Source organism: Lonchura striata, chromosome 2 (genome assembly GCF_050655825.1).
Source record: "Lonchura striata isolate lonStrDom1 chromosome 2, ASM5065582v1, whole genome shotgun sequence".
Lineage (NCBI taxonomy): Eukaryota > Metazoa > Chordata > Aves > Passeriformes > Estrildidae > Lonchura > Lonchura striata.
This window is the reverse complement of record NC_140704.1, coordinates 44,744,828-44,768,005: the sequence shown is the minus strand read 5'-3', so window position 1 is coordinate 44,768,005 and position 23,178 is coordinate 44,744,828. Positions and strand designations below refer to the sequence as shown.

The 23,178-nt window shown below is 39.7% G+C and overlaps 1 long non-coding RNA gene across 1 annotated transcript in view; it reads left to right on the top strand.

Moving 5' to 3' along the window:
• The first annotated feature begins 12,411 nt into the window (after positions 1-12,411).
• Positions 12,412-23,178, top strand: part of LOC146768214 (uncharacterized) — a 29,532-nt gene continuing 18,765 nt past the window's right edge. The window contains exons 1-3 of the long non-coding RNA XR_014953275.1: positions 12,412-18,276; positions 19,741-20,036; positions 20,147-22,157. This is a non-coding gene — a long non-coding RNA (uncharacterized LOC146768214). The remainder of the gene's footprint in view (positions 18,277-19,740; positions 20,037-20,146; positions 22,158-23,178) is intronic.

The window sequence follows — 23,178 nt, the reverse complement described above, 5'->3', positions numbered from 1 at the left end:
AGTAGCTCTTAGTCTTAAATGTTCCCTTTTGGTTGTGGTTGATTCAATTCAGGGATAGGTCTGTTCATGTGCCAAGAAATACATAAAGATGTTTATATATCTCCAGCAAGATAAGGGATATAATAAACAGCACTGTACCAGAGAGAAAAAAGAGTGATGGTTTGAGTGGTGATGGAGGTCAGCAGGCTGAGTGCTGTTTGAAAGCTTAGGTGCAGAAGTGTCCTGTGCTAAACCGGTCACGAAGCTGGAACAGATGCTGTTGTAAACCTGGATGGATATATGGAGCTGAAAGATCTTCTTTGGGCTTGTTGGTTATCATTCACTGTTCAGGGAGAAGAGAGGGTTCTGCCTCTTGTGCACACAATCTAAACAAGACTAATTTCATTTGCGTGAGTCTTGTTATGAGTTATAGGCCTACTGCTGCTATGGTAACACTGCAAATATTTTACCTAGCCTAGGGCTTGGTGGCCATGGGATTTGACAGTGAAGGAGAGCAACTTCAGGTTGTCTGGACAGGGCTGTACCCTTCCCTTGCTGATGGGCAGTCACAGTGTGTACTGCTTTGTCTGTCCTACACCAGTGGGAATGGATGTAACCATTAAAATAAATAAACAACTTCCTTTGTGGCAGGAAGTAGTCAGAATGGCTGTAAAGAAATCTATAGATGTAAACATTTATAGCAGACAGGTAATCTAGGGGAAACTGATATGCTGTGAAGCAGATACATTGATTTATCTCAGGAATAGCACAGCTAAAGGCAGGGGTCTGTTCTGTGAACTGAGATGGCTTATTTTATCTCAGTTCAAGAAAAGCAGCAAGGAATGGTGTGGACAGACAAGTCCAAAAGTTGCTGAAGGCCTAAGGGCAGGAAAAGGAGATGAAGCACAAGTTAGGTATGTTTCCTGGGAAAGGGTGCCAAACAATTGTGTCTTTCTCACCTGGAAAAACCTTCCAAATGAATGATTTAAAAGTCCCTTTGAAACTCAACTGAATATTTCAGCAAGTGAGGTGATTCTCTTTTATATTTTCCTGGTAAATATTTTATTTTGCTCACATGGATTCATCAAGTGAGAAAGGGTCCTGCATTTTTTGCACCTGTCTTATTGCTTGTATAAGCTGTCCCAGCTTTTAATGTTTAATACCCTGACATTATGAGGAGGGAAAGTCCTGCCGAAAAAATTCCACCATGTCTTTTCACATGAAATCAAACTTTTTTCTCCCAGGAAGTTTCAATTAACATCTCTAAGTTCTGCTTAATCTAAGATATTTATTCTGGATCTCCAGTGAACAGATCTCAACACAAACTGAAGAGACAAATAACACTGGTGATGTCTTCTGGCCATGCTGTCCTATGCCTGCCTGCCACTTCTCACTTTGGGAGAGCTTTGATGTAGTTACTAGTTTCCATGTGGTGGTTGCTCTGGTCTTGGCCATGCACATCCTTGAGCACTTTGTCTTTGAATCATTCCTTTCTTGATGTTGGTTGTTTTTCCCCAGTAACAGCCAGCCCTGTGAAAAGGTGGAAGTTATGCCATGCCCATTCTCCAAGTATTAGGCAACTGCTGCTTGCAGGAATCCACAGATGCAAATTGGCCCCTTGAGTTCTTTTATTTCATGCAGGGAAGATTAGGTACAAAAAAAGATAGTCTACCTGAACTGCTAAAGGTGCCATCTGACCTTAGGACTGGTGAGAGGAGCATGGCTTAGATCTTACCTTTTTCAGCAAAATAGTTACTAATTTGACGAAAATTCCAGGGATGTGGCAAAATTAAGAAACCAGAAAGAGGTGCCTGAGGACTTCTGGCAGGGATAAACTTCAGAATGGGATCCTAAACAGGCAGCTGAGGAGCAAATGAGGAGCAAAATCAAGCATAAGCATCCTATTCCTCTTCTCTAAGCATATTCTGCCTCCATCTGCACATAGTATGTTCTCCAAAGGTCTCTGCCTCTTCTACTACCTCCTCAGGATATTTAGGCAGGTAATATCCAGTTTCTTTCCCTGAGTGACCTAGGTTTGGGAATGCTCAGGGGCTAGGGATGTCCACACCTGGGCAGGAACAGATCACACTGCTGCCCATGACAGGAAATCCCAGTGGAACTCTTGGAACAAGGTGGGAGAGGAGACCTCAGTTACACTCTGGAAACAAAGTTAGATATGTCAGGCAGGATTTAGGTCTGTATTTTACTAGTGGCAGGACAGCAGGCAATTTAAAAGTTTTACTTACCTGTAAGTTTTGTGCATGTGTAAATGTCAAGTTGAAGGGGAAAAAAGGGAAAATAGATTAATATTTTAGCACATTCCTCTGCCTTCAGCATTTTCAGACACCAGTGTACACAGAGTGCTCTTAATAAAGCATTTAGTTGCAATAATATATTAGTTTGTCCAAGTTTTATTTTCTGTTATGATGTGGACTAAGTTGCTCTCTCAGGCCGAGAAAACCCAAAAGAAGAATAAAAATTGGTTTAGAATTTATGGATTGTTAAAAAAATTTTGAAAATAATCATAAGTGCCATTTCAGACAATTTTTAATAGCTTTTTAAAGTCAGAACTACAGAAAAAAAATTTAAATTCTTTGTTCATATTCTTCCCCCTGGGCCCCTGGAGGAAACTAATTTTATATAAAAAAATGTCAAGTTTATTATGTTAGATTGTAGTGTTAAACATCATCCAGCAGAAGTGGAAGAAAAACACTTATGCTATTTGCTACTTATCTCTAGGAAAAGTTTCACTGCATTCATTTATTATTTAGACTGCATTTTTGCAGAAAATTGAAATATAATTAAATAAAATTTCAAAATAGTTATGTAAAGAACATATGAGAAATTAGCCCAGCTATACAGTAAAAGAAGGACTTTTTACCTTTTTACAGCAGGAATAATCAGAAGGAATTATTCCAGTTTCTGCTCGACTGGCTGAGCTCTGCACAAAACCTGCTGCAAAGAGACAGCTAGCTCCTCTGAGTTCTGATAGGAATAATGCAGCAGCTTTCTTTCTTATTTCTGGTTTTTTTTTTTTAGAGGTATTAAAGCAAACAATTGGTGTATCATCTTAGACTCCTATGTTTAGACTCCTTCACTTTCCTTACTTCACACCTTGTGACAGTCTTTGGTTGATAAATGTGCAGTGTTTCAGATATGTTTTTTTACCAGCTTTCCTTGCAGTGTGTTTCAAATCTTCACTTGTTTTTCAGAAACCATATGCCATATGCCATATCATGAATGGAGTTTGTGAGAAAGAAACTATCTAATCCAGCAACGTGTATTTTTTTATGGTGGTGTTTGGATAAAGGATCATTTTAATGTCACTATAAAGGTTCCTTCCTCCATGCTTCCACCTTCAAATACCGTGCTTGTAAATTTATGGTGCCAGTGAAGGTTTAGTGATAATGATTCAGAAGCAGAGTATGGCAAGGAATAGCTTAGCAACATTTATATCCTCCATTTAGGATATAAAATTATTGCAGTAATTAAGTAAAAATGAAAGCTTTGGCATAAAAAGATGTCAAAACCCAGCAAAGGTAAATGTTCTGTGTTTCTGAAGTTAATTTGAAGTGCTGAATTATTCCACACCCTTGTCAGCTCAGGTTTGTTGCCCAAAACTATATAAAAGAGAGTTAATGGAGCCAAAGCATTACGTACAGAGTTACTGTTTTAAAAATTGCTTTTAAAATGTGAGTGAATGCAAGTCCCTTTATCTATATGAAAATAGATGGAAATATATTCAGTGCATTTATGGCGTATGAAAGGTTGTATTTAATGTTATCTGGTCTTGACCTTTAGACTGAAATTTGCATTTGATTTTCGATGCCTCTGAGAACATTTTACTTTCTGTGCTAATTCCCTTTCTAAACTGTGAGGGCTGCAGATTCTGTTGCAATATGGAATATTTTAAACTGTAACTTGTCAAGGCTTTATAGAGTTAACTATTGTTTTGAAGTCAAATTATGAATTTTGGGTCCAATGGGATTATATAGGCAATAGACTTGTTCAAAATGAGCACATTCCTTGTGCTCTAAATAATCTGTGAGCCTGTGACTGCTCCTTGAGAAGGTTTATTATTATGTCATGGCTGAGCTTGAGTTCACACCAAGACATAGCCTAAAAAACAAAGTCTTAACAGAAGACATAACCTTAGACTACAAGAAAGTGCTTGAAGTGTCATTTTATAATCCCTTTTAAAAAATCTGTCACTTAGACTTTGTAGTCACAGTGCATTTATGTCACACTCATGTTATGTCAAACTGAATTTCCTGTGTGTCTGTGCACAATTTCATGTTTAATAAGCATTCATTCATTCATTCATTCATTCATTCATTCATTCACTCTTTTTTAAATATTTTGTGTCTCAGTCCTATCTCTTTCTCTTGTGCAGAGTATAGTCAACTTATTTCCACCTTTGTCTTAACACCACCACCTCACTCAACTGGTCTGACATACTCAAATTCAGAAAGATCATTCTCTACCCTCATTTAGCATTAAATCCAGTAAACTTCACTTCAGATTTGAAGAAAGGCTTTTACTTCCTAAAGCTTGTTTGCTTTCCCCCCCAGTCATGTCAGTACCAATATCTTTTCACAGAAGGTATTGTCTCCTTTATTAATTCTTGCCATTAAAAAGCACACTCATAGATCAGGACCTCAGAGTGACACAAGGCAGTGCATTTGCTCATACACATAATTAACGTGCTGTATAACTTGGTATGTCTATACCTATTGATCTTCTAAGCTCACTTTGGAATTAGTAAATTGATGGCCGGTGTCATTAGCACAATGATGTCTGAGCTGCTGCATTAGACAATAGAGTGCATAACCTACATTACACTTGGGCTCACTTGCAGCTCATGAAAGGGAAAGGGATGTTCTCAGAGGCTTGTGTGGAGGTGTTACTTCAGATCAGATCTCAGTTCAGGATGCATCAGAAATTAAAAATAATTTTATAAGAAAATAACTCAAAATGAGGTACTGTGCCGATAAGCTCAACAGAATAGTTCCCAGACAACTGCATTATGAATAATGCAGGTCAAGCGACAAGGGGAAATGACCTGTATTTAATAAATTTAATTTGTGATTACGATACTGATAGCCCTAATTGAATAACTTATTCGATACATATTCCTAGTACTCATCAGATGTATTCTCTCAGGAACACTAGCAGTATTGAGTTTATATACTAAATCCAGAAAAGCTATTTACAATATGTATTCCTGATCACAGCAGTCATATCTGCTGAGTAGTGTAACTCTAATACAACATAATAGTATAACTATTGCAAGCAGGAAAAAGCAATCTGGCCAGAAAAATGTCACCACCTTTATTTAGAGGCACAGTAACATGCAGACTTGTCATTAATATCATCAACAGGAACATGGCTGAGAAGTCAGATTTAAATCACAGTGTTTAAGGGTCCCCCCACCCCCTTGGCAGTGTGCAATTTCAAGACTGCTCCACAGAAGCATGATGTAATGCAGTGCAAGCTACAAAAGAAAATCCAGGATTTTTTTCTTACTTTGAAAGAAATAAGAAACTTACTTGTCTTTTACTTAAAATAACTATATGGGACATACCCATGAGAGATTTTACAGTGATCAGCATGGCAGTAGCCAGTTAGTAGTTTGTGTTAGGGGGTGGGATTTACAAAGATGAACTAAAAATTCTCTGCCTGCTGAGAATGCAGGTGTCAGGACGTTTCTCATATTAATATAGTGCATAAGTATGGACACACAAACGTATCAGAAAATAAGGAGGAGGAGGTGCAGCATATGGTGTGACACCTGCTTTTCACACTACCCCACTCTCAAGATCAGAGCACTCTCCCAGGAAGTGAAGGAAGGTGGGTTTCCATCCTGCCTTGGCCACAGAGGTTTTGGCTGCACACACTCCTCCCCAAAGAAATGTCCAGCCCACCTGGCTATAGGTTCTGATCTGGAACTGGGCAAACAGGGCCAAAATGAAGGGGTGGCGATGTCAGACTGTAGATGAGAGGAGAGCTGGGGAGTTTTCTTTCTGTAGAGTGTCATATAGTAAATGAAGCCATAATGAACTCCCTAAAAATCTTATGCCTTACATCAGTCTGAAAGGAACTTGTACCTTCCTCATCTCAAGTTTTTGATTTTCTTCTGGAAAAGACCCACAACCCAATCCCCTGCCAAATCCCCAGAAAGTGCTGCTTTACCTCTGAGCCTTTCAGCACTGCACTCACTTTTGATTGTTCCAGTGCAGCATCTTTCTTTTCCCATATGAGGGATTATCAGGAACTATCTTCCCTCCTCCCTTGTGTTTTGCACCCTTCTCCTGGCTAGCAGTGATATATTCTTGGCCTCACATTCTCTGGCAATTGACCTGTGAGTTCCTCCTTTTCTGTTATGAATTGTCTCATGTCTGTTCTGCCTTCTGTTCTCTAACAAATGCTGCCTTCTGTTCTCAGTCACAGTTGGTCTTTTGTTTAGTTTTGTTGAGGTTTTTGGTTTGTTTTTCTTTTTTTTTTTTTTTTTAATTTTTAGTTTCTTATCCCTGTTTCTGTTTAGTGTTGTTTCTGTGTTGCTTTTGTGCTATATAAAAATGAAACAAAAAATACTAAAAAAAAAAAATCCAAACCAATCAAAAAACCCCAAATAAGCTCCCACACTGCCCTCCTTTCAGTGAGTTTCAATATATAGACACCACTGACATGACTATTTTATTTCAACTGACTGCACACTCACCTGACTCCACACTTCTTGTCTGACATGCCCCTCTTTTCCTACAGATCCTACTGGCTCTGTAACATCAAACATAAATTATCAGCGAGAAAGTGGTTTTGCATCAGTATGTGCTGTTCCCTTTTCTACTATTCAGTTTACGGCAAAAAAACCCACCTCCTGAAGCAGAGCATCCTGCTGGTGTTGGTTACCAGACTGGGAAAATACTCATTTTCATTATTTATCTTCTGCTGTTTGAAAAGGAGCACTGTTACTGTTTGCTGAGACAATTCTGTGGTTTGTGGAGATTTGACTGTGTTAGAACCAGCCCTACTTGTAGCTCAAAGCTGTGGGGCAAAAATTGCTTGATGTGAGTGAAAAAACAAAAAAATCCCCTCTCCTCAGACTGGTACATTTTTTCCTGTTAAAGCTCAGAAGAACTCTCTAGTCATGGCACTACCTCACAAAATAAGGTGGCATTCCTAATGAAAAACCTCACTGCTTAACTGGGATGAACAGATGTTTGCAACCCAGTACAAATATTTTAAATTCCCTGGTGGCGAGTTAACCCTGCCTGGATGCCAGGTTTCCACCAAGTTGTTCTATAACTCCTCTCATCTAGACAAGGGAAAGAAAATATAATGAAAGTCAAACCAGACACAACCTGGGCAAATAGGTTTTATTTATTACCAATCAAATCAGAGTAGGATTATGAGAAATAAACCCAAACATTAAAAATGCCTTCCTCTTTCTCCTCCTCCTCCTCTTCTTCCCAGGCTGAACTTCACCCCCCATTTTCTTTCCTTCCTCCCCTACAGAGTTGCAGCAGGTTGGGAACTGGGGGTTACCATCAGTTCATCACACACTGTCTCTGCCACTCCTTCCTCCTCACACTCTCCCTCTGCTCCAGCGTGGGGCTCTGCCATGGGAGACAGTTCTCCACAAACTTCTCCAGCATGGGTCCCCCGTGGGATTACAGGTCCTGCCAGCAGAACTGCTCCAGTGCAGGCTTCCTACGGGACATCTTCCTACTCCATCATGGGTCTCTCCATAAGCTGCAGGTGAATCTCTGCCCCACTGTGGACTTCCACAGGCTGCAGGGGACAGCCTGACTTACCATGGTTTGTACCGTGGTCTGCAGGGGAACCTCTGCTTCTTCCCCTCCTCCACTGGCCTTGGTGTCTGCAGAGTTGTTCTCTCATGCATTCTCACTCTGCTCTTCTCTGGCTACAGTTGCCATAGCCGCTTTTTCCCTTTCATTAGTATCATAGAATCACAGAATATTCTGAGTTGGAAGGGACCCACAAGGATCATTGAATCCAGCTGTTAAATGAATGACCCATAGAGGCATCAAACACACAAAAAATATGTTGTCCCAGAGGCCCTGCCACTATCCGTGGTGATTTCAGCCCTAATCAGCAGTGAGTCCTGGAGCTGGCTGGCATTGGCTCTGTCAGACACAGGGGAAGCTTCCAGCAGCTTCTTGCAGAAGCCACCCCTGTATCCCCTCACACCACTACCAAAGCATTGCCATGCCAACCCCAAAGGGCATGGACTTGCATCTTTCCAAAAACCTGTGAATTGTAATATCCATCTCTGACAATGGGAACCATTTTCCCAGGCTGAAAGTTCTTGTAAGAAAAAGAGACAAAGAATGTCAGTATGTGTTAAAATAAGTTATAGGATACTATTAAACAGTTCTACCTCATTCACTTTGCATGTGGTTTTCCCTCATTAAGAGTCACTACAGAAGAAACAACTGGATAGTGACTCATTTGCAGGGGAAAATGTGGTTAGTTTATTTGACATTATATTCAGAAAAAAGATTAGTGAGTCAATCAAATAAATTATTTTCATTTGCTCCTTTGATCTCTTCTCAACTTTCCTCTCTCTCAAGGACCTGATTGCTACAAACACTTTAAATTGTATGGATGTTTTTCTAATGGCAACACAGTATGGACTTTGCCACTTGCTGATCCATGCATTGGATCCATAGCAGAACATCACATACATAGAGGAAAACAGCAGCAAGTAATAAAAGGCGAGTTCAACTGTCTTCACTCTTCCTACTAATTAGGGGTTTTTTTTACTTCCTCTGTTTCATTCCTTCTTAATTTATTTTTATGTCAATATAGTGTGTTGATAAAGAAGCCCTTCAGAGCCAAAATGAATCCAAAGATGAATTGAACTTCATCACCAAAGATAGTCTTTTCTACAGTCCATCAGTTTTTCATCCTAAAAAGCTTAGGACTGCTTGGCTCTTTTTCTCTGTTACATCTCCAAAAGCCCACAGCATCCTGAAACTAATTTTTTACCCTTCCATTATGCTGTTTCTTTCTCCCTCTACTACACTTCAGGTATCTTTTTTGCTCCCTACACTCTCGGTAGGTTTTTTCCTGCAAGCACATTCTGGAGCCTGTATTAGAAGCTTTGTGAGATGACTGCATACCATAAACAGCAGTGAAAGGTACTGGGCCTGTATTCAGTACCTCAGATGGACCAAGAGGTGACCAAGGGAGATTTACAGAAAGAGGTGGTCATTATCTGCCACACTGACCCTTAAAGAAAATGCAGAAAACATATTTTCTAGATCCTGAAGTCTATTGTCTGAGATAAGAAGGGAACTATCTGGGGTGATAAATGGAGCAATACGGTGAATGTCCTCCAGGAGACCTGGGGGTTCCGTAATGATCTCATAGTCTGGAGAGAGCAGGCTGTGTCCGTACTTGTTTTGCAAGTCAGGATGGCTGTTAATAAAGAAACCCATCCTCCCTTCACTGGAAATGACATTTAAATAAATTACTGCTTCCTCACATGCTCTGCTATTTTCACAATTTTGGAAGAAATATGTTGTAAAAACTCATTCATCAGTGTACAGTGAAATTCACATTAAAAATACACTTCTGTATTGCTGGGATATAGAAATAGTGTCAGGGATCTCTGTTTCAGATTTTTACCTTGCACTGGAGTCTGAATGCTGCCATAGCACTTTTGAGTATCTGCATTAATCAGGACTATAAGACCATAAGAGAATTATGAATCTCTGTGAGAAAATTCAATTTCTGTCGCAACTTGTTAGCACTTGTGGTACAGCAGTGTTGCTGCATTTCAAGGGGTGAATTTATACAGGCACTCGACTGTGTACTGGTGGGCTTGTTTTCTAAGCTCTGTAATGCAAAGCAAGTGCTGCATATCAGCAAATTTACCTTCCTTCACCTTGCTACCTTTCTGAACTCATATCCCCACTTTTGGGGAAAGCACAGGAGAGCCTCCTTATTTCCAGCCATAGCAAAGTTGGTGGCAATATCTGGGTCTTGCTCAGAGGCAGATGGCAGCTAATGCCTGCTGGAAGGTAGCCAGAGAGTGGAGGCTGCTGGTGGCATGACCAGAACCATGTTTGTGCTGGCAGCAGTCATGGTGTCATTTGCTGGTGCCTAGAGTTTCCGGCTGATTCCCAACACAATTGTGGCAGCACTTGGACCTCCTGTGTGAGCTGAGCCTATTTGAATGGGGCTTCCCTGCTCTCACCTACCTTCACCTGCTGTAGATTTGCTTCGAAGAACCCATGTAATTGCTGTGATCAAAACAACACATTTCGAAAGGCTTTCTTAAAAGCATATGGCCTGTAAGAGCCATAGTTACTGCCCTGGAGACATATTAAAAATGAAGTTATATATCAAAGGGCAATTGTTTAGGTCACTTGAAGTAGGCACAGCCATTCCCTTCTTTCTTTACCCTGGGCTGTTTGGTTCTTCCCTAAAATGTTGCTGAAGTCTCTCTGTGCCACATAGGTTTATAAATTCTCCTTTAGTTGTAACTTTTAAACATACAGCAATAGTGGGGAATTTTGATCATGTAGTTTGAATTTTGTATCTTGTATTACCATGATTTCATCAGGTGGCTCATACAGCTGAAATGGCCATAGGCTGCACCTGAATGTCTGAGTGTCCCAGTGCTGGTGTATTTCTGCTTCTTTCAGAATATGGAAGATTTCATTCTTTCTGGTCCTGGTGGGGCCTGAGCCCTACAGTACTTGAAGTATGGTGCTAAAGGTTTCATCTTATTAACTAGACCACAAACCATCTGTCAGGCCTTTTCAGTCGCTAATTTAAAGGACAGATGGATAACCATGAAAATAGTTCCAGCTAATTGAACTTGTCAAATACAACTGTCTAAACCCTATCAGACCTTGATGGAAAATATGCTCTATTTTTTCAATTCCCAAAAAAATAGTCTTTGGAATAGCTAGGATGTTTAAAAACAAATTAAAGTGATCCCATGTGAAATTGCAGAATGGAAGATTGTTCCTTAAATTTTCGGGTAGAACTATTTTGTTGGTCTTGGAGCCTTAAAGTCTGTTAAAAAGGATCTTTTCTGAATCTTAGTTGGTGATGCTTTGCTCATGTCCTGGCATCCAGGATAGGATGGTTCTCTTATATCCAAATGAGATATTTCCTGCAGTTAAAGCACACCGTGAAGGAAATTACAATTAGGTATTGAATCCCACAGCAGCAATAGCTGCCTGTAAAAGTTAGTCATGCTGTTGCTGTGAAAATTGTTTACTTATTAATTTTTAAAATATGAGTCTTTCCACAATTGTGTAAATATTTATCAAGATTTCATTTCCTGTAAATTGCTTGATGTAGGACAACGGTGATTTATACATGTGTAGGTCTGCATATATAATTTTCTGTAAGTGACCTCATGGCTACTGAATCAAAAGTGTTATGGGGATCAATTACTCATGAGAGATATATGTACTTCAAATGCTGCACTCTTAAATAGATCACTTCCTACTTTTTCATCTTTGACCACTAATTGAAGAGGACAGTTCTGAGTTAAATAACTGCAGGGCAAGAATTATTTATAACAGATTACACACATAGGACTTTGGTACATTTTTTAATGCTGTGGACAAGAACATTAAACCCTAGAGGAGATGGCTGCGTCTGTAAGCGCAGCTTGAAATGCACTTGCTGTAATAGGTGACACCGCATATCAAATATCAAATGTGTAATATTCTTTTTGTACTTGGCAAAGAGTAATGAAATCTTTGAAAATGCTGAGAGGCACATCCATGCAGAAATACATTTCCCTGAAACTGCAAGTCTGTAGAGCTTTCCTGTGCACGTCTCGTGTGAGTGAGGTCCTTCTGCTATGAAAAGCGAGTCCCGGTGTCTGTGCGTAAGCACAGGCGTGTGTCTGTGTGCATGTGCTGGAGGAAAACGTCAGCTCAGACTTTTTCTTCCTTTTTGCATTGACAGAGATAAACTCCTGTGGTCTCCTGCTGTTTCCTGTTAGTAGTCTGTCAGAAGAAAGATATTTATTTAACGCCAAATATAATTTAATTTTTAAGTCTTAAGGATGTGTTTCTATTTAAATTCAAGGAGGGGTTTTATCATCTAGCTGTGCTAGAATTTTAACTAGTGTAAATTAGCTTAGAGCTGTGCAATAGATTCTCATCTCTTTTGTGTATGGATGCAATGAGGGAAAGTTAACATTACACCGTATAAAAAGAGAGAGGGCAAGAGAGGAGAAGAGAGAAGTGAGAAAGAGGAAGTTTTTTCCTAAGAGGCAAAAATTAATTTCTCCAGTGTTCAAGATTTTGGGGAATAAGGAAATATTTGCCTAATACTGACTACCTGATTGAAAAAATATATCACTGAGGGAGCTCATCCTCTTTAGGTAACTGGCTGAGAAGAACTGAGGCACAGCATTTGGAGCTGAAGGGAAGTTTCCCTTCAGATTAGTCAGAGTGGAAACAAAGCTCATTCTCCATCAGTGGTGAAACTTGTTAGAATCCCTCTCATACTGAATAACCTGTTACTCAGAAACCAGAATCTGTCAAGTTTTGTTGCAGTATGCAGTAGCAGGCACCACCAGTCAACTTCTCTGGAGTAGAGTATTCCCATCACTTATCTGATTTTCGGGTGTATCTAAACAAATGTAGGTGTTTTGGAAGAGTTATACAAAACTCAGTTTAATGTTGCTTCCTCCTAAAACTAGGCACTTGTGATGAATTCTGTTTTGCAATATTATAGGGATATGAGAAAAGTTTTTGATATTTTGTTTGGAACAGCCAATCTGTAGCAACCAAAACCTACTATAAGGAGGCGTCAACTGAAATAAATTTCCTATTAAAGCTTTAATGAGATTCAACACCCTGGTATGTTTCACTACATCATTGCTAAAAGTTAAAAAATTATGTTTTCCAAAGCAAAAATTTTCATCAAGAAAAGTAGGGTACACCATAATATCTAAAACCAATGTGTATCCTAAATGTTAAAGAAAAGGAGAAAGATTTAGAGTTGTTGGGCTGGTTTCACTCTTAGCTTGCCCCTTTAGCTCTGCCAATGGTCACGGCCTCTGAGTAGCAGGTGGCACTGGTAATATGTGCTCTACATAGGCTTTCCTGTAAACTGGACCCAGCAGAGCAATAGCTACATTTCTGAGCATTTAGCCTTGATTTGTCCCACATCTCTTCCCAGTTAATAATTTCATAAATAATTGCAAGGGGATGGTATTTAGCCTTGAGTTCGTTTTAGAAGCAGCAGCCTCCCTGTGATGATGTGGCCGGTATTTGTACCCTTGGTTTGAAGCAATTGTGTTGTTACCATGTCCTGATAATTCTTTCCTGTTGCCACTGTAGCCTTGAAAGCTGGAAATTGCAAGTGCTGCAGGTGGTGAGCAGCAGGGTTTGATTAATCCAGATTCCATTTTCGCATTTTTGAAAAAGAATGGAGGAAAAGGAATGCTCTGCAGATGAGTGTCAAACCTAGCCAGAAATGCTATAGTTATTGGGGGTGATGATATGGGTCACACAGTAGTATTTTGAGCCAGGAATATAAAGTGAGACCATATCAGAAAATTGGCAGAGAGCATTGCTTTCACTTGTGGTTATGTAAGAGCTCAGTGAGAAAGCCAGATTATAAGACAAGTACCTTTTCTTCCACTGTTACATTAAAAATGTGATTCTTACCAAAGCTAGGCTGAGCTACAGGCTGATAACATGAGACATAGGAATGGTATGAATTTGGTACACAGATCTGTATCAGAGATCATGCAGCCTTCATGCAATCAAGAAAACACTCCACTGCTGTCCATGAAGTACAGCCGTGTAGCAAAAATAATAATAATACCCAGAAATTAGGATGATTTTCATAAATAACAGTGTAAGCTTCATCACTTTCCTGATTCCCATTTGCTACAGATTCATTGGTGTTTCGGGCTTCTTTTGTTTGTATTTTTTTGCTACATCAGTTTAATCACATTCTTCTAGATCCTTCTCTACCGTCAGTACTGTAGCATTATACTTCTTTCCCATGCTCATGAAAAATCAGGCAGCTTTTTGATGTTATGTGGCATCGTGCTAGGCATATGAAGGTGGGGGAGAGAAGGAAAGGGTCATGTTTGGAATTATGACTTTTGTCTTCCCAAGTAACCCTTATTTTAGATGGAGCCCTTCTTTCTTGGAGGTGGCTGAACATCATTGCCTGCCATAGGAAGTGTTGAATGAATTTCTTGTTCTACTTTGCTTGTGTGTGCAGCTATTACTTTACCTGTTAAACTGATTTTAATTCAACCCAAAAGTTTTTTTTTTACTCTTCTGATTCCCACCCCCATCCCAGCAGGGGTGTGGTATTTAGCTGCCAGCTGGGGTTAAACCACAACAGCCCTTCTTGGTGTGAAGTGTGGGGCTCAAAGGGTTCAATATAATGACAGCCTGGATTGGCATGTGCTAGAATGAATTCATAGCTGTTATTATTGTTTAGCTGTTAATCTTCAGGCTCTGTGCTTGCCATGGCACTTGCTTGCCTTACTGCTACCATCTGCAATGACTGGGGCATGGAGTGGCATTGGCTGAGTGCAAGTTATTTCCTGTAGGGGTTGTGTTCAGTTACTTAGCTGTCCATCAGCTAAGTCAGACATCATCTTGTGTACTTGTGTATAATCACAGCACAGAGCTGCACCCAGCTTGTGTCTCTTTAACAGCAGGATTTTTAAGCAGCTTATTTTCATGCTGTTGGTAGCTCCTTCAACTGTTAATTGGTTTTAGAGGCACATACTTTGCTTGTATCTGTACTGCAAGAAGGGGAACAAATAAGCTTTTAATAGGCACTGCTGTGTTTACTATGTAGTGTTTTTTATGCACTTGCAATCCCTTCCTCTTATTCTTCAGCCTGGGTCCAGTATTAAAGCATCTGCTTATGTAGGAAAGAAATGGTGCAGAGCGATCACTGGCAAACAGAACATTCAAGCTCACATTGCTCTGCATGTGCTCAGAGGGATCCTGTCACAGTTCTGCAGAGTAACATAACGTCAGTGTTTCTAGATGTTTGCATGTAGACCTCTCAGCAACCCTAATGCTCCTCTAACAGGATTCACTTGTTTCCTTTTTCTCTCCTCAGGTGCATCACCTCCTTAAAATCAAAACCAGTGTCAGCTCTGTGGGGATAGCAAGCACACACCCACATCCATGAGTGCTCTCAACCTCCCTGTGGCTGGGCCAGTAGGACATGGTGCCTATCCATCCCAACCGATACCTGCTCGGCATCTCCATCAGTGCCCCAGTGCATCCCTTCCTTGGTCATTTGCTAAGTCTGAGCTGCTCCCTTTCCAGCTCCTCATTTTTACCTGTCAGTGTTTAGTGGCTTGCAGTGACTCCTGGGAGTTAGGGTGAAATCATACCAGTTGTTACTGGCGGAAAGGAAGAGATAAGTAGGCTAAGGAGGGTGGGGAGTAATCTCTTAGTGAGATCTAAGTGATCTAATCTAAGTGAGAGAGGAGGATAAATCAGACCTTGGACAGTAGATGTCAGGGAGCAAACCAGGGTTCTTAATTCCTACACATGGGCATGCATTAAATAGGAGTCCTGCCCATCTTCACTTGTGGTTTTCCCACTGAATCTGGTAGGAGGGCAGGAATCAGTGAAAGGTGAATGCTCTTGGCAAACTACTGTATTAAAAGTGAATACCTCCACTCCCCTCTCTTACTAAAACTGGTGTAAACCTGGAAGAGTACTATGAAAGCTCCCATTCAGTGGAATTTTCCACTTGGCTAATATACATATGTATGCTGTGTGCTGCTGGGATGCTGGCAGAGTGGATGCAGGGACTACAGAATGAGTGGCTTCTTTGGTGCTTCAAGTACAGGAAAAACATAAGTGGATAATGATAAGAAATGGCTTATAAAAGCCAGCTCTTGAAAGTGCTGAAATGTAGCAGTTATTCAGAAAGTGAATGGCAGGGTTTCACGAAAGACTACGTATCGGAGACACCACACTTCAAGCTGAAATGGTCATTTCTGTATTTTGATTTATTTCAAGGTTTGCATTCATTATGGATTGATAAAAGGTTAATAATAAGCCCCAACATTTCTCTCAGTGCCAGCAAAGAGTGCCACTTGCACCTTTCCATTTTCTCTGTGCTGAATCCCTGCAGATCTGTAACCTAGGGGAAGAGAAAGCACCTGTAGCTATCTGAATATATTGGAACACAATGTGCACTGTGAAAGGGGTTGATCCCAGGTTCCCCACTAACCTAGCTGAAGTGTGTTGTTTGAAATGCTGAGCTCCTAGAGAAAAAAAACAAAACCAAACCAAACAAACAGGCCAGTGTGGCTTCCTCTTACTGTTTTGGTTGTGTTTTATCAATCAGAACTGGCTTTGGGTTCCTGCCACAATGGAGGTATAAAGAGCTGTGAAACCCAGGTAGTCAAGCATCTCCTTGATGCAGATGCACACCAGATGGGGTAAAACAGTACAATCCCTGTCCTTGATTTTTGCCTGAAAAAAATTGCTTCCTGATTACATGCTGGCTCTGATAATCCCCATTTATGCTTTTTCTTAGGCATTGTTCGGCAAATCTGAACATAAATTTCAGTGAGAAAATAGGCATATCTTGGAATACTGCAGAAGCTATTTTTCCAGGCCTAGGGTTTTCAGAATAAGAAGATAAATTGGAATGAATGAAGACATTATTTTTATGAACTTATGGTGCATGTACATCTTTGTACCTTTTTTCCCAGGTCCATTCAATGTTCTCCACATATTTGTTGTATCATTAGGGCCCCACATACAGGCCCTCATTTGTGAAATGATGCATCTGCTTTCTTGAATCTAAAATTTAGCACAGAGAGGCAATTTAAAACTGGAGTTTCTTTAGAGGAGCTTCTAAAGCTACCTTGCACGCAGGAAAAAAGATGACAAAAGGGAGCTCAACACTCCTGTCCCCTACTGATGTCAACATCATCTCTGAAGAAAGCTTCACCTTCCATCTGAAGGTCAGATTAACTAGGAAATGTGAACTTTTAATTTCTTGAAGGAAGAAGGAAGTTTCCAAGCAGGGCACTTCAAATAATGTATTCTTCTATTCTAGTCTGTGTCTCTGAGCACCAGCACCCCTTCCACTTTGCTCTAGATAAAAAAGCATGTTGTGCTTCTTCCTGTTGAAGTCATCAGCAGTATAATGCTTACTATGAGTTTGTTCCTTGCTAAAAGCTGAAGAGATGACACATTGTAAACAACAGCTCTCTGCTGTGGAGACCAGTTTTGCATACTGAGTTTGGTATTTACAAAGATTTTTTTAAAAGTGAGGTCAATTTATAGATTATGAAATATCAAAAGGAAAATAAAGAAATTTTATTATTTTATTTGTATTCTACTTTCCCATTATTAATTTTTTGTAGGAAAAAAGGGGAAGTGAAAACAGGAGAGTAAGAGCATATCCTTTTCCTGATCTCACGCACCATGAATATTTTTGATGTGAAAACTGAGATGTTCATACAAATCTCAGATGGCAAAGTAGGGCTTTCAGTAATATGTGCAACTACTATCTACACATATTTTTGTGAAATTTCTATGCGATCTACATAGGAATCTCAAAAAATATAGATATAAATTTTGTTATACATCTATCTATCTGTCTCATAAGACAGACTGTGAAAATATTATTAATTGGCAATGCTTGTTATTTATGCAGTGCTTAGAAATGTTAAAAAACCCAAACCCAAAACACCACAGATATTGTATAGGTCTACCAGAATCAGTTGCTAATGTAGAACTCCCTATATTTAATTACTTCAAAGAGACTCTTAAACCATTTCTTTCAGCAGTTCTTGAATTAATCACTTTGTATAATGAATGACAATAGAGCCTTCATCCCCCCTACAAAGGGCCTGTAATTCTAATGCCACTTCCAAGGTTTATAGCTTGCATAGATAATATGTATTAGACAAGGATAATATATAATAGTACGGAAATGCAAGTAATACTGCAGGTATTTTAGGAGAACAGATGAACTAAAGGCAGATTAATGGGATTTGTCAACATGACAAAAATGCCACTGCACAAGGACATCCATCTCTAGAGTCTTAGTTCTGTATTACTGTGAGGGGAACAATCAGTGGACTAAAATACCCCTTTGATTAGTGTAATTTGGCAACAATTTGCAAACATGATAATGTGCCTTCTTAATTCAAGGGCATTTGACATAGCTATCTTGACATTTTCATTGCAGGTGCTGTCAAGAATAATCTGGAAGAGTAAAAGAGTCTTATTGGAAAATGCCTCCTTACCTTCAGTAATCTAATAATCTACAGTGGTAAGGTCAAGTAATTTTTACTGATATAGCCTTTAATCTTATATCAATAACTTCTTTTAATTACAGCTGAGCTGTTGAAACATATAGAGATCTTTCTGGAGTTAAATTAAACAGTATAACTCTGCTCTGAAGAGTCCACTATTGCCAAAGAGACACCAGTTCCCTTTCTCTATCACCACCTCCCTAGAAATCAACTGGCTGCAAAAACAAAAGGTGTTGAGCCCATGACACATCATGCCAAAGATCTGGTTGTCATAACTCATATCCGTGACAAACTGAGCCAAGATTACTGAAGAAGATTTTTGTGGCTTTTCTAATCTACACCTACTTGGCTTTGACTTTCCATGTTTCTAACTAGCTAGCTACACTAAGAGCTGTGGATATATTTTCTAGATAATTGTGACTATCTCTATGGGCCATGACTTTTTAAAATACCAACGAATCTGACACTATACCTTCCCCAGGGAGAAGGGGACACCTTGCCTGGGAGCCAGGAAGGCCTGCTCAGAGCAGGGTGATCCCAGTATTGAGCAGCACAGTCCAGGCTCTAACATGCATATTGATCACCTGAAGTCTTTTGGATAGATTAATAAAAGTACAAAACAGTACTAAAACTAAAGTACAAGTTTCATACCGAACCACCCACCCTGAAAAGTTGCAGTTCTCCCTTGATTTCATATAACAAATTTTGCTGAGTTACTTGAAGACCTCACAACTCCACTTTCCAATGGCTTCAGAGGTTTTGTTTGGTGATGGCGCAGTGATAGCTTTACTGGTTCTGCAGGGTAGCACTGCAAGACTCCAGCTCTTTATAAAAAAACAAGTAAATCAAAACTCAGTGTACTTCATATCAAAGGAAGACTGTATTTTACTCCTTTCTCTATGTGTAGGACTCTCCAGAAGTCCAAAATGAAGATGCATATAATGACCTTGCAAATAAGATCAGTGTAATTCAGAGAATGAAATTAATTCTTCAAGCCCTGGCTTTGTTTGTCACTTACCATCACTGTAGTTTCTTTTCATCCTTAATTTTTGCTCCTCTCCAGTATTTCCTATAAAGAGTTTTATTTAGAGGAAGAAATAAAAAGAGAGGTTTTATGCATCCATTATTTAATGATGGACTTCTATCCTGGGGGAAAATCGGCAAGAAGGATTCAGATGGCAGAGTGAAGTGAATTAAAGACCAAAAAAATTCCCTAAATTTGGCTGAGAGTTTATGACTTAATTTGCATAACTCTGGTTTTAATGTCAGTGACTTCTTTCCTGATTCATTGTTGGGATTTTTTTTGTTTTCAAATTTAATTGCTTGTGTATTAATTTTCACAATTCTGGAGCCAGCATTCCTGTGAGATCTAATTTAAGGATTGTATTTCCTCTTTGGAAAATAAGAGACAATTTCACAAAGAGAAGGAAAAATCAAGAACAATGCCATTTTTTATATAACGTACTTTTATTTCTTTTTAGAACAGCATTTCTTTCCTTAGGAAGGGTTGTTGTCTTTACACACTTGCCTGCATGCAGTTTTTGGACTCTCACCATCACTAAAGGCCAGAAGAGGCACCAAAGGCTGCTCAAACTTGCCTAAGTGGACCTGATGCACAAAGGGTACCGTTGGGCTAGGCAGAGGGAGTTCTAGCTTGCTCCACCTCCTTGCTGGCTGATGTTTCCTGGAAAGAGCAAAGTAGCCTGTACATCACTCCCCTGTAGGAGCAACTAAATTGGATCTCTTCAGAGGTGTCTTAACACAGTGCATATACAAGGTATGTGCAGAACCATATTTTCCAAACAGGAATCATTGTAGGAATAAGAATCAGGTGCCAAATGTTGTCTAACCTGCTCTCTGTGGTTTACTTTGTGCTCTGCTTCACAGTGCTGATGGTGTGGCCCCAAAAAATCTGCACAGTCAGCAAAGCTGCTGAGGACCACGTGAAAGTGAGCCTGAGGGGACAGGGGATCACATCCCACAGGAGGGAGCTGCTTTCATTTCCCTCTGAAGCAACATGGGCATGCACAACTGGTAAGCAGCAGGGCAAACCACAGGACTGGATACTGGTTGCCAAGCCTTTGCCTCCTTGGTGCAGGATGGTGAGTGGGATGAACAAGCTGGGGGCCTCAGCTGAAGGATAAACATCCTCTTGCTTTCACTACAGGATACCACATCCTATCTTCCTCCTTATTTCTCCCCATTTTTGCTACTGGTAACTAGATAAGTTATGCCAAGCATCCCTGGTAAATGGAATCTCTGCCTTTATTTTCCTGTCTTCCTTCCCTCTTCTGGAAGAAAAAAAAAAGGCAAAAAAGAAACCTTCCCAAATAGAGTATTTAAAAAGCCTTATTACTATAAAATGAAGCACAGAGTAGGACAAAGAATTGTAGAAAATGCACTTTGAAGATATAATGAATGTTTAATGACATGAGAAGCTTATGGATGCTCAAGTGCTGGAGCTCTGTGGTTGCCTATGACATCCCAGAAAGCACACAGAAGTGTCTGAAAAGGCAGTTGGAGTTTTGTGTGATGAAGATCCTCCCCAAGGAGTAGCAAACATTGTGTAGATCTGGTATCACAGAATATGGAGTCTTGATTTCTGGTTAAACTGGTAAGAGCAGAGTGCCCTCACATAAACAGAGCTCTAAATCTGATTGTGTTACTGGTGAAACAGGAGTGATTACCTCCCACATGTCTTTTCCTAAGGCTGCTTTTTCCTTGGTTCCTGGTTTCTTTACTGGTGTATAACAGCCTGGCTCCATCACAGGCAACAATGTGATGTCCATTTTTACTGCAGCTGGAAGTTTCCTTTAGCCCAAAATTAGTATTTTTTTTTTTGAGGGCACACTTGTCTCCTTCCATGGCACTGATGGGTAGCCATGAAGTGCTACCCACCCTAAGTATGAGGTGTTCACACCATGGGAAAGCCTGCAAGTACAGAAAGAGCAGTACAGGCCATAAGAGCTGAAAGCCTAAAATTGTACCTGAGCCAGAGGAGCAAAAAAAAAAAAAAAAAAATCATGTATCACAGTTCTAACTTTGATTAGTGATGCCTCTTCCTCTCTGCAGAGAAGAAGACTCAAAGAAACTATTTCTCTGTGCAGTTTGAAATTATATTAAATTAAAGAACTAATGTATGCTTCTGAAAAGTGAAAACACTACATCTCTGGAAAGAAAATGAAAGCAAACTTTCAGTCATGGTCTCTGTTGGACTTACAGGAGCTCCTGTTCCACCCTAGAAAAATCTATCTGTGTGGTGCTGGATTAAAGCTCCTCCTTAATCAAGACAGGAAACCATTCTGTCAAAATACTCCAGAAACTCACTGCAGAGTCATATTCTTACAAGGTCCTTTCTGGCAAGCAAGAATGCCACTAAAAAAGACTTTTCTGACCTTCACAGGCACATTAGACTTTGGATGTTCCTGCTTCCATTTCTACCTCCATCTCTCCTACTGATTGGACTGAAAGCCCTGAGGGTTTTGGCTCTGCTTTGTCACAGATCTCCTTGCAGTGTTGTAAATGCCAGCAAGATGTAGGAGATATTGTAGACCCCAGCAAGATGTAAGAGCTTTAGGATGTAGCAGACCATATGTGTGCGTGGGGATAGGTTGAGAGATGATTTATTTTAAGGCCAATGCATTATTTCCTGACAGTAACTAACAGGAGAGTTACACTCAAAAGATATTCTGGAAAGACTGACTTTTGCAGAGTTGAGAACACTGACTCACTCCTGCTGTCCTCTTAATTTCCAGTGCATCATGCAGAGGTGAAGGAGGAGAAGGAAGGGAGTGATGTCTTCCTTTTGCTGTGATAGAAATAAGGGCTGGTTTCTGACTTGGCTCCCTTCCTGAAAATTGCCAGCATGAGATGAGAGACTGAAAATAACAAGTCACAGGTAGGTGGCTTCTGGTGCATAGAACAGATAGACAAATTTTTCAGTTGTCTCACTTTCAGACAATTGCCTAAAATACACCAAGACATTCCCTAAGAAAGAGAAAGAAAGAGAAGTTTAACTGGCTTTCGTATGATCTTCTCATACTAAATCTAGACTAGGTAGAATTACAAATGTCACCAGGGATAAGTTTAGTTAAGACGCACATACAAAGATACACCTTCTCCAAAGAAGAGGTCTGTTTAAATTTCCTATAAATGCCACATTTCATGTCTGCTGCTAAATTAGTGCATTTGCTGATGGAAATGCTCCCATTTTTTCCCCTCACATCTCACAGTGCAAGTGCTATCCTATCATTGGGTTGCATCACATCAGAGTAATGCAGATGAAATGAGTGCAGTAACATTGGAATGCAGCTGTATTTACAGCAATGAAAACCTGAGGAATTGCTTTATTTGGGCAATGGAAGAAGGAATGTCGATTTAAAAGAGCTATTTGGAATGGCTGGTGCTTTAGTCTCATTTAGATAAATTATTAATTTTGTATCCGTATAAAAAAAGGCAGTTTTACTCTCTCCATATCTACAGGAAGACAATTTGATGGCAGTATTTGGAAATACTTTAGATAACATTGGATGCAAAGAAAAAGGATTCTAACACAAATGAATAAGGTGCCAAATCTGTAACAGTAGTGAATTTCTCACAAATACTTTCACTGATGCCTTATGAACGAAAACTGGTCTCCTGGAAAAATTTCATTGAAAAAAGTTGTTCAATGTACAATCCAATTATTCACAAAGGTTATTATGTAGTGCAAAGTTTTCATAAGGTGTATTTGGTAAAAAGTTATGATCTCCTCATTGAAAAATAAAATCTTAACTGAGACTACATTTGTGTATTTGTCTGAAAACTAAGATATTGAATTTGGAAGCATCATCCCAGATAGCTGTACATCTAAGGGTGAAAATTCCAATTTGGCATCTGAGCTGGGTCACATCACCAGGCTAATGCTTATATTTAGAGTT